The 15,764-nt window shown below is 42.9% G+C and overlaps 1 long non-coding RNA gene across 14 annotated transcripts; it reads right to left on the bottom strand.

Annotated features, from left to right (window-relative positions):
• Positions 1-1,337: 1,337 nt before the first annotated feature.
• On the bottom strand, positions 1,338-9,824 carry LOC127336601 (uncharacterized). 14 transcript variants are annotated; one of them, XR_011752695.1, is made up of 15 exons: positions 9,322-9,824; positions 8,380-8,665; positions 7,531-7,866; positions 6,684-6,825; positions 6,068-6,163; positions 5,680-5,934; positions 4,891-5,206; positions 4,018-4,140; positions 3,735-3,789; positions 2,903-2,974; positions 2,590-2,798; positions 2,214-2,390; positions 1,965-2,104; positions 1,656-1,875; positions 1,338-1,566 (listed from the first exon to the last, which is right to left on the bottom strand). It is a non-coding gene; the product is annotated as an uncharacterized lncRNA (long non-coding RNA). The 14 variants fall into 14 exon arrangements; XR_011752700.1 differs by lacking the exon at positions 2,903-2,974 and having other exon boundaries at positions 2,590-2,902; positions 4,869-4,928; positions 5,041-5,206; XR_011752698.1 differs by lacking the exon at positions 2,903-2,974 and having other exon boundaries at positions 2,590-2,902; positions 4,891-4,928; positions 5,041-5,206.
• Positions 9,825-15,764: the final 5,940 nt, after the last annotated feature.

Here is a 15,764-nt window from a genome sequence, read left to right as displayed (position 1 = left end):
CATCACTTCGCAAACAATGAACTACTAGTACTATGCATAACGCATAGGTATTTAAGGATACATGGAGTATATGAATGTAGTAAAGATGACAAGTGCAAGTAGAGAATAAAGAAATACACAGGTAAAGAACTACACCTACTGATTTGGAAGACACAATTCGACTACTTAGTATTACAACAAATGGAACAGTACTGCATACGCCGCCGGGTCAAGGCATAACGGACCGGAGGCAAGCCGCACCGCCCGAGCCAGTTGGCAATAGACCATGTCTGCGGAGCCACACGAGGACGGGCCGTGTAGTGCTCCAATGAATACTTCTTTACAAGAACCTTCTTTATGAAATGTTGCCGCCTGGATGAACTTCCACCACTAGGGCTGCACACCATACAAAACAATGCTATAAGACAAAATAGCAAGGCTGGAAAGAAAGTAGAACCAACAACATGTTAAAATCTCTTCTGCTTGTGGCCACAAACATGCATAAAACAATTTATTTTGATGGATTTCTAATCATAAATAACTTCAAAATGACTAGTACCTACTATCTCCTATTTACATCAAGCACTGGCTTAATGTATCACCACCACCTGCTTAAAAATATTTGTCCCAGGTGATGAAAACCAAGAGGCTCAGGTACCAGCAACCAAAATGTGCCTTGTAACATAGTATATGTTTTATTATAAAATCATATAAGAAACTAGTGTCAACACCTATTAAATAAGAAACCAACATATAGAGCAAGACCACACAAGGTACAGTAGTACCAGCTATGCATAAGTAGCATAGACTCAAATCCCAAGCAATGATTTATATTATCACTAGCACAAACTTTCCTTAATAATGCAAAGGCAGATGAGCAAATTATTAGAGCATGTTCAAGCAACTCAAACACACATGTGCATTCTACTCTTACGTCATTATAGATTAAGTGCTTCTCATGGCATTGCAATCTGCAGTCATGCTGGATCTAATCCAAAGCATAGATCAATAAGGGCACATTCTAGCAACTCAAACACACATGTGCATTCTACTCTTACGTCGTTATAGATAAGTGTTGCTCATGGCATTGCCATTGCAATCTGCAGTCATGCTGGATCTAGTCCAAAGCATAGTTAAATAAGGGCAGCACAAGATATCCTCGACATTTGAACAATGTTTTGCCCTCAAATTAGCGGAAGTGCCCATACTCAAATTTTGATTAAGGAAATTAGTTAGAGAAACTAAAAATCTAATCTTTCCATGCAGGAATCACATTTTCCCACTCTAGCAAACATAAACAGCACAGTCCAGGGAAAACAGGGAGTTATCAAGAGAGAAAGGGAGACCTTCAGAGGGGGACATTGTGATGTAGGAGACGTCCAGGTCGAAGAAGGCAGGGGCAGCAGGTCGTACTAGACTGCCAGCAGCACCAGCGGCAGCAGGAGTTCCCGTGGTTGCCGGCAGCAGCTCCGGTGAACAACACCACCAGAGGACACCACCACCAGAATACCAACGGAGGGCACCGCCACCAGAACACCAACGGAGGGCGCCAGCGCCACCACACCACCACCAAAACAACAACTTGACCTGAGAAAAATGGAATCGAAGCATGCATTCAAACGCAGATCTGAGCCAAGCGGTTCAAGGAGGAGGGAGATGGAAAGAAAAATGCTTACTTTCGGGCACGGGGACGTCAGCTCCAGGTCGAAGAAGGCAAGGGCAGCAGGTTGTACTGGACGCCAGCAGCACTAGTAGGAGCTCACGTGGTTGCCGCTAGCAGCTCTGGTGGACAACCACCATAGGGCACCACCACCGGAACACACAGAGGGCACCACCACCAGAACACCATCGGAGGGCACCAACGCCACCACACCACCACTGGAACAACAATGTGACCTGAGCAAAATGGAATCAAAGCATGAATTCAAACGCAAAACCGAGCCAAGCAATTCAAGGGGCAGGGAGATAGAAATAAAGGTGCTTACTTTTGGACACGGGGACGTAGTTGGAGCATTAGTTCTCCTACAGGTCAGAGCAGCAACAGGCCTGGTCGATGTAGTGAGCTAGCAAGGACGAGCACAAGAACAAACTAGTTACTTCAGGTCTTAGCTCTTTTCTTCTTTACCTGAAAATCACAAATAGAAAGATCAGACTCAAATGTTTAGTATATGGAATTATAATTTGAACTCCTAAATAAATGTACAGAGTTCGAGCCAAAGAACACAGCCAGTCACCTTCACGGTAGTGTTTGTACTAGGTTTAGAACCATTGTTCCCCTTGGCGTTCCTAGCAGAAGTAAAGCATCTTGTTGTGCACATGGAGTCTTCTGAGTGGAAACTGCTACATATTCCTCGACACGAACATAATGATGGCCTATGGAGTGCTTTTGCGGACCAACTCAAGACCCAGACCTGAAACGCAGTTATGCTTACATCAAGTAAGGTGGTTGCGGTTATGGAGTAACACATTTGAATTTTTGGAGACACGAATATAAGTATTTCACGAAGGTCTGCTATTGAAAAACAAACAAGACATGAATTTTTGGACTAGAACAATGTTCTTGGAGACCTAGAAACACTACAATTTTAAAGGAATATATACAAGTACAACCTCATGTTCAAGGGGTATTCAAACATGTTGTCCTCATCAACATCAACACAAGACGCACACGAACTCACACACACCACCAGGCCATGAGGGCCATGATTCAGAGCACCACGGAGGGGGTTGCAAGATGGAAGGAGCATGTACTGTTCGGTTGTAGCAGAAGAACACCACCGCCACCATGGTTGTGTTGCTGTGCGCCCACCACCATCAGGCTGACGGCGGAAAGAGATCAATCAACACGAGAACGGATGCTCAATCTTGCATTCCACGACTGTAGATTCAACCTCCAAACTATTCAATTAAACAAAGGCCGAACCTTGCATTTCATAGTTGGTGAATCAGTAAGAAGCTACACCTCCATGAGTATCGAGTTTGAAAAACACTCTGGCTGAAGAAGAAAACTAATGAGCATATGTGAAAAATCCTCAAAAGCCAACAATTGCACATATGAATGGCATATCAGTCTACCAGACTTAGTACATCTTTCATCAACAAGAATGTAAAGACGAATGTATTCAGATATTTGAAACCACCATTGTAAAATGAATAAGAAACATGCACAAGCTTCGCTAATATATGCATATATATATATACTTACCAGAGAAGCATCACCCAGACGGACATACCATTGATAATTCTTGAATAGAAATCTCACTAGACATATATAGTCATGCTGGACCAACAAAATTTATTTATGGACGATGCTAAAAATCCTATCAGTCTAACATATTAAGCACAAACTCTTGCATCAACAGGAATATAAAGATGAACCTATTTCACAATTTGATTTAACAATTATAAATCACAAGCACATGCTTCGCTTTCAGTCAATACAATTAATCTCCATGCTGACTCTGTGTACATAGACATGCACATGCTTACACAGCTCATTCACTTGTCCCTCAAGAAAAACATGGACACACTACTGGCATCAGATGATGGCTCGAACATGTTCTTCCAACGGAACTTGGGGAGAATGCATATTGTTGTTTGAATCAAATCAAATGAATGGCAAGACACTTTCTTTAGTCCATGCACACGCTAACCAGTAAATATCAGCACTAAAGCATTCAACAATACCGAGTATACCATCAGATCAACTTTTTGCCAACAATAGAATTTCAGTATAAAACTTGGTCCTGTACTACCTATACTGCACCTCATCTTCTTTTGGCTATCTGCTGCTTCACTCACTCCACCAATCTACAAGAAAATGATAAGCAAAAAATGGTTTCAGTCAAACCAATGAATAATTAATCAAGAATGTGTATTTTCGTTGTGTTTGAGTGAACCAACACTTGCTTAAAGACACAAAAATTCTGGCAGCTGAATTCTTATTCTTGTCTAACCTATTTATTTGCATTTGGCAAGAAGATAATGCACATCTATAGTAACAATAACAAAGCGCCAGGGCTTAAGAGAGTAGATTACTTTGATGCCATTTAATTTGCGCTCGAGCTCATCCACAACCGAGCAACAAGATGTTGGCAGTGGCCTCTCCGCCGACATCAGAAAGGGCAGAAACATGTGTCCCACAGAGCAACCAAGGGTGCGCTGCAGAAAAAAACATTAGGTACAAATCATCACGATAAAAATTAATTGCTACAGTTCAGTACATGAAAAGTACAATCATGCATGACATTCTCTATGCTTGGCATGCAGAATTTTCAAGAATATAAATTAAATGCTAAAAATCAGTACATTTCCGAAATAACAAGTATTACCTCCATTCCGAAATATAAGCCTTATATTTTGGAACAGAGGTGGTATCACTCTATCATGCTGATTGAACTACAATTGCTTAAGTTCTTCTAGATCCAAAGAGATGATTTTTTTCCAGGAGAGCAAAAATGCTGAAGTGGCTGGTATACAACAAGGTCCGAGATTCCAAACAAAGGACAACAGACCATCTCAGACTCAATAGATTGCTATATTTGATGTTGTGCAACTTAAAAATGAATGGACATGTTCAGGTAATTTTTTCCCTATAGTCGCTACACTAAATAGATCATGTTTCCCTTACTGTAATCAATAAGAGGGTTTCCTAACGCAAACAATCTCTTCTATGTCCAGACAAACAAACCATCAATCTAGGTTCACGTATCCATGAAAAGGCACTAGCTAGTCAAAGTGTTAAAGTAGATAAGTAGAGAAAAGCTTTGGTTTAGCTAGCAAAATATGAAACTTTTTTCAGTGCTCAATTCAAATATGACATAATATTCAGATTCATATAGGAGAGCAATAGCTCAGAAGTTGCAAGTACTAGTATAATATCCAAGTACAATTTCGAGGAATGAACTTCACCACGGTATGCTAAGCAGGCTCATCCTCATCAGTCCCCCCTGGAATAAATTCTTGAGCTCACAGCGAAAAACAGCACATCAATCAATAGTAATAGTCACAAGAAAAGAAAGTTTATCTGGCAGCACCGGACATGCCACGAGTTCTACTTGCCACTGGGAGAAAGTGAGGTCCTGCTAGTCAGAGGGAAGCTCAAAGAGGAAGGCAAGACGAGGGGTGCCGCCCTGGAACTCTTTCCTAGTCGACCCCGTCGCGTTGGCCAAGTCGAACTACCGAGGAAGAGCCTCAAACACATGTACCCAAGCTCCGATCTTATCGCCTAAAGAAATCAACATGTCAAAGATAATGAGGGGGTCGCTAAAAAATGACAACTGAAAGTATTATCAGGTGACCCGAAACAGTGCGACAACAATGCTTCTTTTATTTTTTAGTGTCATCATAGAAAAAGAACATTGTTATTCTAACTACCATGCACTCTAGGAAATAAAAATTAATAGTTGCTAAAGGGAAAGATATCCATTAAGGATACAAAAAAACTTCAAACCTAGCTTGGATATCTGACATGTAGCTTTGACAGTCATAATCATTTCAGAACCACCAAAGATGGTTACCAGCACATATATCTAATGGGAATGTAAGAAAACACTAGTGAATCAAACTTCAAATAGATTGTGAAATAGATTGTCACCGATATGATATCTTACTTCTAGTTTCAAAAAGATATGAACGTAAGTACAGATAATGAATGCATCTTGGACTGAAAATTAGAGAGAAAATAACTTAGAAACATACCTACTATCTACATAGATGAGCATGCAGAGCCAGTTACTATCGACGAAGGAAGACAATAGCAGCGTCGGGTCCGTCGCACGCCTCTCAGCCCTTGGTCTGGGCAACAGGGAGGCTCAGGCAGGAGGGTGGCGGTGCTGGTCGCCATTCGGCGTCGATGCCAGGCAAGAGCACCGATGCGGTCGCCACTGCTGGCAAGCTGCAGGGCTCGTCTCCAGCTCAATATCTCTCCCACAAGATGATCAAGATGGCATTCCTCTACAAGTCGGAGAAATATTTCATGCTATAATCATTCACACAGGCTACCCACTCAGTAGTCATATGGAAGTGCAATGTACTGAAGGAAACACACGCACATCATTCAGAGTAAGAAGTGGCAGATTGATCTTACTCTGAATCCCATAGCTCCAACGAGCCCTGCTACTCCAATCGATGACAAGACTGGGCATCGATGTTCAGCCAGGAGCAAGCATGTAGGTGCAAAACTCTGAAATATTCACAACACGGGGAAAATGTAAACCAATAGCTCGATGGAACAAACATAAATAAGAAAATTCAAGGAAGGCACAACCCTTCCCCAACCTGGTCTGTAACAAGTGCTAGTTTCTCGATGCGACGCAAGCCAAGAGGATGCAACATCGTAACAGAGAAATAGCACTAACTACCACCTTAAGATGGGTGAACCAAATTTCATAATCCAATAGAAAAACATCACCAGTTTTGATACAATGATACGGTCCGTTCAGCTAATTGAACAAAATGAAAATATTATGTGCCTTATAGATAAAGCAAGCATAAGAAATGTAGAAATATAGATAAGAGTCACTACAAAACTATACCTCTACATTATCAAGCTTTGCTCTTTGCATCAGTAGCTAGCAGCCGTGATAAATTAAAGTAGGAGAATCTCAGATACAAGGAGAGCATATCGCACATGATTTCATCGCATCAGACAAGCGCAAACTTGGGGCCTTCAGAGCTTAATCACAACAACAGATAGCACTCACGGAGAACATGAAGAGAAGCTCCCGGAGGTCGCAGGCCCCGCTGGTACTATCTCTGGCCTTGTAGCTCGTAGTAGAGGCAGCATTCTAGCAACCGGTGTTCATACTGGCCCTTCCACAATAGAATGTCCCCGTTTGATAAATCCTGTGAGTAAAGCATGGATATCAACTTCTAAAAAGGTACATAACATCCAAACTTTAAAAAAAACACTTAGATATTGGCAAAAGGGATTTCATTTTACTCGCAGCATAAGAATAAGAATAGTCAGCTGTTATCACTTTACTCTTAAGCCTATACCAAGTAAGGAAAATACTCCTAGTCAAACCATCAAGAGGGCTAACTACTGGAGGACAATACGACTGTTAATCAGGTAAATAAAGAGCATGACAAAATAAGTGTACTTTTGCAAGCTAAAACCATTATCAGGAATTACATATATATAGATGGGAAATGTAAGGGCAAAATAAGAAATTCTAGCGTAAACCATGATTGAGCTGAGTACATTGAAATGCAACCAATGGTTGACACGTTAATAAGTAGCACCTGCCATGTCAGCAAAAAGAAACAAGAACTTGAGTTAACAAGTTAGGAAGACAGCTTCCAAAAAATAGAGCTAAATCAGCCATAGCTTGACTTTTTGTTGCTCAAATGAATCACCAAAAATCCGGTAACCTTCTAGAGATTTATTCTTTTAGTACAAAAGCTGAATCCATTATCATGATACGAGAACAATGATTAATCAGGACTACCAAGTATGTACAAAGCAATCACCTAGATACCCAAAGGATGGCTGGAGTAGGACACAAAGCAAGTAGGCTAGAGGACAAGGCAGAACAGTAAAAAATGGACCTTTTGCATGCAATCATCAACATCTCCCTCGAGCTCGAGATGGGGATGGACGAATTCCTCATCGAGATTGTCTAGCTCATTCTCCTCCACCCCTTCTGGATCATCATCCACGTCCATACCCTACTCCAGCCCACTCCTTGCTCCAGGTGGCACGAACAGTGAACAAACATAGGAGTTGCTGATGGAGGTGCGGGCCATCAACCTCTCTATCCAAGCGGCGGGGAGGGCCGAGTAGGGCAACAGGGAACATAGCGTGGAGGTGTCGCTGTTCGTTGGCAAGAGTTGTGTTGTACATGGTTGTCACCTTCCAGTGAGGCGCGCATCTCCTCTCTCTGTCTACCACAACAAACCACCCGTTAATCATGTATAAAACGAGTAGCATGAGCAAATATGTTTTACTTTTGAAAGTTGAAACCATTATGAGGAATTGCATGTATAGAGATAGAAATAAACAAAGTGAATACATTGAAATGCAAACAATGATACTTGAAAAGATAATAAGTAGAACCTGCCATGCCATGTTAGTAAGTAGAAACAAAAACCTTCTATTATTAGCTTGAGAAGATAGCTTTTTATTTCATGAGACACAGCCGTGGTCATACAAATGTACGGAGATGCACTTAAATGTTCAACATATAGAGCTAAATCCGGCTTGGTTTTGTTGATCAAATGAATCGCCGAAAAATTTGTACTACCAGAGACTGATTCCAAAACATCTCAGCAACAGTAGCTATATGTGGATGTTTTGAATTGCATCATGTAACTAAGAGAAGAAAGAACTAACTAGCATATCATTCGCAGACATAAAAAAACACTTGAAATAGACCTAGAAATAAGTGAGAGGTCTACCTCACTATGACAGAACAAACAAAACGAAGACATGCAGTAGTAGCAGCAGCTAGCAACCTTGGTTCATCAGCTAGATCAGGGCGGCGACGCACCAAATGCCTCTCAGCTCTTGGTCCGAGGGCAGGGAGGACCGAGAAGGAGTGCACATGGCGTTGCGGTGACGTTGGTCACTGTCCGACTTCAGCGCCAACAAGAGCGCCACTGTGGTCGCCACTTCACGGCAAGATGCAAAGCGTCTCCTGTTCAATCTCTCTCGCATAGGTGCTCAAGAATATGTCTGATCAATCTGCAAATTATTTCCACAAGCACGACTAAGAGTTTAACTCCCAAATTTGATAAGATTATAGAGAAATAAAATCATTTCGCAGATAATGGTCAATATACGAACAGGTTTTTCATTTACAAGTAAAAAAAACAGAAGCGGTGAAATGCTCTAGGTAATGTAATGTAACACCGTACTAACATCAAGCACAACAAGATTCTTAATGGCCGCTGTACCAAAATCAGGACATAGCAAATCAGGTTCAAATTCCTATCTTAGTGACTCCAGCGCTAGTACATAAAAATGGTGAATCAATACATCGATACCCATATTTGATCATTATATGATGAACTACAATCCAAACCAATATTTAATACATTAGGTGCTTTCCAAAAGAAAATTGCATCTCACCAACCAAAATTCATGAATGTTTGATTGCATCTTGTAATAAAAATGAGAGATAGCTAGCAGATCACACATAGAACAAGCGTGCAATTAAACAGACCTGGAAAAAGAACAGACCCATAAAGAGATTCTATTATGATCTGATGAACCAAACAGAGGACGGAGAACCAATGTCTGTGGATGACGTACTATTATTTAAAAACATGGTGAATCGATGAACCAACACACAGCTTTGATTGTGAAATCCAAACGATTTTGCAGGGGAAAAAAATGACCTTTTGCGGGGCGGCGTCATGGAGGGTGCCTCCGTCGAGCTGGGGCTGGGCGAGCTCGAGGATGTCCTCCCCTCATCCCCTTCTGCCATCGGAGGAGGCTGTCCCTGCAGCTACTGCAATCCATTCGAGATGGAGAAAAGGGCGGAGGAGGAGGGTCAGCGGGAGATGCAGACACCCGGGGCACTCGGACGCGCTCGCCGGCGGTGATGCGGGGCCCAAGATGGGCGACCGGCGCTACAACGTGGACGCCTGCATCCGCGAGGGCCGCGGCTGGTGGCTGGCTACGTCTGCTGCAGGTGGCCGCCGAGCCGCCCCACCGACTTAGCTATTCCTCGCTGTGGGACTAGAGAGGATGGGAGGGGGAGAGGGGGAGATTGGATGGGAATGCGTTGGGGAGAGGAGGAGGCGGCGACCTCGACCATGGTGTGCTGCGGGCGGAGTGAATGCCGGCGGGTGGCGGCGGAGTGAATGCCGGCGGGTGGATGGCGGGGGTATCGAAAGGACAAATTAAGGGGAACGAGGTTGGGTCGCGTCTTCGGGAGGCTCGAGGCGTTGGATTTCTGTTGTCGCATTGGCACGATCAAGAGGCTAAATTTTCTCCGCTAATTTCAGCATCTCCAAAATTTCAGCGGCGTGCTCGACTCCATTTTCGTTTCGCGCTGGATTTTGTTTTAAAATGGGAGGTGCTGGAGTACAGGATTTGCAATATGGCCACGCGTGCATCCACACCTGTTACGAACTCCCTCCTTACTAGTAAAATGTAGTGCATATAAATTTTTAGACAAATCAATGTAAAATTTGACCAAGTATGTGTAGAATTAAATATCAACATTTGGAATACCAAATGAAATACCATTAGATTTATCATCATTTATATTTTCATACAGTATACATTAAGTCTTGTAGATAAAAATAATTTTATCTATAAATACTTTTGAAATATGTTATACACACTACACTGTGGCAATGAGGGTAAAAAGTTTTATCTCGAAAAAGCGGTTTGTGGCCTGATGATGGTGGATGACCTACGGAGCCCAAAGACCGAGCCACGTGCATGAGCATGTTGCCCGCCAAAAGGCGATGCGGAGTCGGACACAAACCGAGACGACGCGTTGGAAAACCTTGAGCTGAAGCGCTAGACTCTACATGGTTCGTCGAGAACCTGACAACACCCAAGGTGCCAAGAATTAATCCCAAATGAAGAACCAAAGGGGGATATGCATACACCAAGTACAAGAACACATTGGAGTGTCTATGGCGCGATCGAAAGGCATTCAATATATAAGAGTATGTGACGGCAATCGGTGTATGCATATTCCCCCGACCACAAACATGTGATGTCAAAGTGTTGCCACCATGGTCGAAAGTCGGCGCCACCCCAAGACGCCCAAGCAATTTTGCATGGAACACCATAAACACAACCTAGTGGCTATTTTGGGTTTCTAACGGTTTTCTTTTTGTGTGATGTCATGTGTCCCCCTAATATACGGCTCATAAATATGCTATGTTTTCTTCCAAGCGGTGACTTTTCTCTTTGATAGTAATAATATATCATATGACATAGGAACAACACCAAGTCAAAAATAGTCCATGCAAGCGGAGGAGAGTTCTCGACCTTTCCTCGCATATATTTCATGTGAAACCCTAATTCATGGGTTCTCTGACATGTACCCCTAGCTTTTCATCTAAAATGCTTATTTCATGTGACTTAATTACTCCTTATTTATGTTAGAATATTTCATAAGGTCATGACCAACACAAAAAAAAATTTACCCCGCGTCCAAACAAGAGTTAGGTCGATGGCCTCAAAGTTTGCATTATAAGTGTAGAACCTTCTTAAATGATAATTTTGTTCGTGAAGAAAGTGTCACTTCAAAGTTGAGCGCTATATTTTTCTCTATATAGGACCCTATATACCCATATAAGGACCTCATGCAAGAGTAGGAGAGTTTTCGACCCTTTTTCACACATTTTCATGAGAAGCCCTGACACGTGAGCAATATCACCCCTAGCTTTTCATCGAAAGTGGTTATTTCATGTGACATAACCTCCTTTCTTCTAGAATATGCCGTTGCAACGCAATCATCCCAAAAAGAGACCACGTTCAAACAAGAGTGGGGTCGATGGCTTCAGAGCGGGAGTTTGCACTATAAGTTCACAATCTTCCTAGCGGGTAGTTTTTCTTGCAGATAATAAGTTGTCAGTTCGTAGTTGTGTCACTAGTAGGAATTAGCTTATAGGCATAAAAATAGTAGTGGCGCGCTATAAAAGTTCCATGATGTCGGTATTTGGACAAAATACCATTGGCGTACACAATGTTCGAACACCGCTAGTAGTGGCATATCAACGGTGTAGCCAGGGCATGGCACACTGTCACTTTTGTGGGGCCCGGCAACCTGGCCCGAACAGAAAAGGGCGGCGTGGCCCACTAGGCGACGCCGCTGACCCATACCAGCGACGTAGCCCATTGGGCCAGGACGCCGACTTTTCCACATGACCTACCAACAAAAGCCGCCACATCCTCTTCCTCACCTCCCCGGCTCCTCACACTACTTAATCCCACATGTCTGGCTCCCTGCCACTCCCACCCCCACCCATTCGTCGCGCCGCCACCAAAAGATAGCTAGTGTACTAGAACCAATGAATCAATCACATGCACGACACTTGCTACTTACTAGTACTGATCCATGAAATATATACTAGTACTTTCCATTGCTGGTCATGACAATCATCAAATTTAGATGATCAAGATTAACAAAACTAAAATGATCACAATGTGGGTTCAACGGCGGGGTCTACCAGGAGATTTGGCCATGCGTATATACTTAGGTGTCCTTTGTTTGTGTGCATCATGTACACGTGACCGGACATGCACGTGACTGGTCCGACTAAGAGCCTAGACAGTGCATGCAAGCATGTCGTGAGACAACCCCTTTGAGTGTGACATGCTAGGCTTTGAGACCGCTACCTCACCCCCGAGGCAGTGCGCCCGATAGTCATTCCGCCCATCGATGCCAATTTCGTCAAGAAGAGGTCTATAGATGTCAAAAGATAATAATTATGTGTTTGAAAAATAAAAACGATTGATTCGTTTGTGAAAGTGGAAAAATGGAAAGAAATATTATTAGTGGATGTTATTGCATTTGCTAAAGGAAAAAAAGTAGAAGCTAGAGCATATGTACCCGTTGTTACATTTGATCACAAGGATTATCCATGAACAAAGAGTGAGTATGCATGAGTGGCCTTGCTAGCTAGAGAGAGAAAGAAAGAAAGAAAGAAAATCAGAATTTTTCAACAACAAATAAAAGATAACCAGAACCAGTTACATACTCCAAACCGGCTGACATGTATGCATGTAAGCTGTCAAGGCATCAGCTAGGCGAAAATAGAGAAAATGTGGGCCGGGGTACATAGCCAAATTCGGCCAACCTGCAGCAAGGAGGCCCGTTCTGCTTCCTTCTATGGCAAATTGGAAGATCATCGGCTGGAGTTGATTTATTAGACCAGAAAAAAATTCAATCGAACCCTAAGCCTACCCACCATTTTCCTCTCCGCTCCCCTTCCCGCTCTGTCCCCTCCCGCGACGAGAGAGGCGGCGGCGCCCCAACTCGTCGGCGCGGTTGGCTTGCTCGCCGGACCGCGTCGCGCGCATGGCCGTTGGAGCCCGACTCCTTGCCGTGCGCCAGTTCGCCGGCGTTTGGCCGGGACGCCGACGGCAATTAGGCCATGGCCGTGCGGCATGTGGACGCGTCCGCGCTCATCCCCGAGGACCACCACGGCCACCAAAGGTCGATTTTTTTTTGCCTGCTACTGAGAACAATCTAGCTGTACACCCAAGATCTTGATTTTTGTTCGAGCAGAAATAGAGCTCCTTTCCACGTTTTGGGTTGCAGATAGATGCAAAGCAGGTCTATGTTAACATTTGTGAAATATGCATTTTGAACAATTTATAAGGAGATTTGAGTTGTTTCAGTTTAGTAAATTAAGCATGGATTTTTTGTGTGTTAGCAAACTGTTCCTTATCTGCAGCTATTTAGTCAACTAATTTCAATTGTTTAATATACTAGTTTCCTCACCAATTGCTCTAATTAATTAGCTGAAACTTTAGGTTGGTGAAAAAAAGATCAAAGTTTGTTTTTTATTGAAGTGGACAGTGTAGTGCAATCAGCTGTTTATGTTATTGCTTTGGCGTGCCAGGAGGTCGATTTAGTAGCTTGTTAATTTTATTATGTTAGGAAGTTCACTTATGCTAATCGGCTATTGAGCAGCTCGAGCAGTAGGTGGATTGGACAAATCTTGTGTGGACATCTTGGATTAGAGTCTCATGTACATCTCTAGCTTCCAAAAAATTGTTTCTTTTCTCCTGTTGAATAAACTGAATTTGTAGGCAGCAGAGGAAGCCTGCATGTATGGGTTACATATTTTTCAGGTTCATAGCATATCGGAGGGGGAGGGGAGCAGAAGGGAGGTAAGCTCAATGTCATCAGCGACGTCCACCTCCGCCCTTGCTGGCTTGCGCTGGCATCGTAGGCGTTCTTCTTCGATGCCCATGGGTTTAGGTAAGTTACTGGTTCCTACCATTGAGCCTATGTCATGAACATGATTATTTGAAGTGTTTATTGGCATGCCATGCATCAGGTCAGGCTGTTGTATCAGAGTGATGTATAACCATTTAATGGCATGGAAAGATTTTGATCTGACCACGTATCGAAATGTACACAATTTGGCTGGGAGTTGCAACATGGGCCTTTGGTGTTTTTATGGACCGTCCGTGTGAAGAAGAGCTTGTATGTGTTGGCAGTTTGTCCTTGCCTGTCATGTTAGGATGCCCGCCTTGGCTGAATCTGGTTGAATTTGGTCGTAGTGATCATGCAACTATGTAGCAAATCTGTTCCTGTTGTGTTTCGGCTTTTTAAATGCAAAATGAATGCATATACACGTACCATGTGAGCAGCATGTATACAAAATGTTTAGTGTTGCTGGCATAATGTTTTGCTGAAGCTTTGCTTGTTGAAACATGCCCTTTGTTGTTTTAATGGTATCCATCTGTCGGAAGAGTGTAGTTTTGAAGAGCTGTACAGATTTGCGAAAGTTTAATGGTGTTCAAGTACAAGACGGCGTGGGTGAGAGTGAGGCTCTGCTGCTTCTTGGAGATGATGCTGTTGGTGCCGTGTTTATGTAGAAAGATTAGTGCTTCAAGTCTTGTACTGTAGAGTCTTATTTCAGAGATTGTAATTGATAGTATGTACTCGGTTTGCAACCTTATTAGTACTCGGTTGAAAAAATAAATCCTCCATTTCCTGGGCGTTTCTTATTAACACTTATTTAGTAGTACGTATATGTTTGGACGATTTGTTTTTGTAGCAGGTTTGGCTAGTGGGTGGTGCGATTGAAAGAAGCAAAGCAAGTTTGCAAATGGATGGAGGAAGAGAAAAAATAGGTTTGGTTCAATCAGGAATTCGTTGCGTACAGATGGTGGAATCGATGGATGGATCAAGAAAGAAAATGATTGAAACATCATAAATGGAGTCGAGTAGTAGCTGCCGCTGGGGTGCACGTACTTGGGCGAGTTTGAAAATCAATCGACGCAGTTAAAGAGGCAAGTTTGGGTGGCGCAGAGTAAAAAACCAAACCCGCGGGGAAAAGCGTCAAGCTTGATTGAATAATAATAATAATGAATTGATTGGATTAAGCAAACGGATGAAAAGGAAGGAAACGGGAACCTGTGCGCTGTATCGTCGTGCCCGTGTTTACAGTAAGTAGTTATTTTTTTCCTTTGATTTTGTGGTTTAGCGTGCAGGGAGCGAGCGAAGAAACAAAAGAGCGCGTCTTATTATTTTTTTTCCTTTGATATTATTTGCGGGAGAAAAGAAAAGAAAAGAAGTATAGCAAACAGTGACCGAACCAGGGCGATGCTAAATAGCGCGCACGCTGTTTGCCGATTCTGAGTGCACGCGCTATTTATTTGTTTGGGCGAAGAAGAAAAAAAAAAGGAGAGGGTGGTAGGACTCCGCGAAAATGTATCGCTTCAACAAAGAAAAAGAAAAAGGAGGCCGGCATCCAAATAGTGCCTTCCATGCATCGATCGGCCGTGCGCGGAACCAGCCGGCTGAACCCAACCATCTTTCTCTATTTTTTCGTAACGCAGTCTCTTTTTCTTTTCTTTTGATTGCACCGAAACGGAACAAACGTGGGAAGAAAGTCAAGAAACCCGCGCGCAATTATTACCAAGTCAATCGCGGACGTGACAGCTGTAGCGTAGCGGGTAAGATTTGGGGCCAGCTCACCCAACTCCTTGGCGCCCGTGTACATAGCTTGCCGTTGAAACTCGTACCACGAGTTTTTTTATAAAGTTTTTCAAACTGAATTTGTTTTCAACTCGGTACAAACCTAAAAGTATAATTGCGTATACATCCAAACAGGGCCCAGGAAACCTACACAAA

Source organism: Lolium perenne, chromosome 2 (assembly GCF_019359855.2).
Source record: "Lolium perenne isolate Kyuss_39 chromosome 2, Kyuss_2.0, whole genome shotgun sequence".
Taxonomy (NCBI): Eukaryota; Viridiplantae; Streptophyta; class Magnoliopsida; order Poales; family Poaceae; genus Lolium; species Lolium perenne.
Note: the sequence above shows the minus strand (reverse complement) of the source record. Positions and strands in the feature narration are given on the sequence as shown.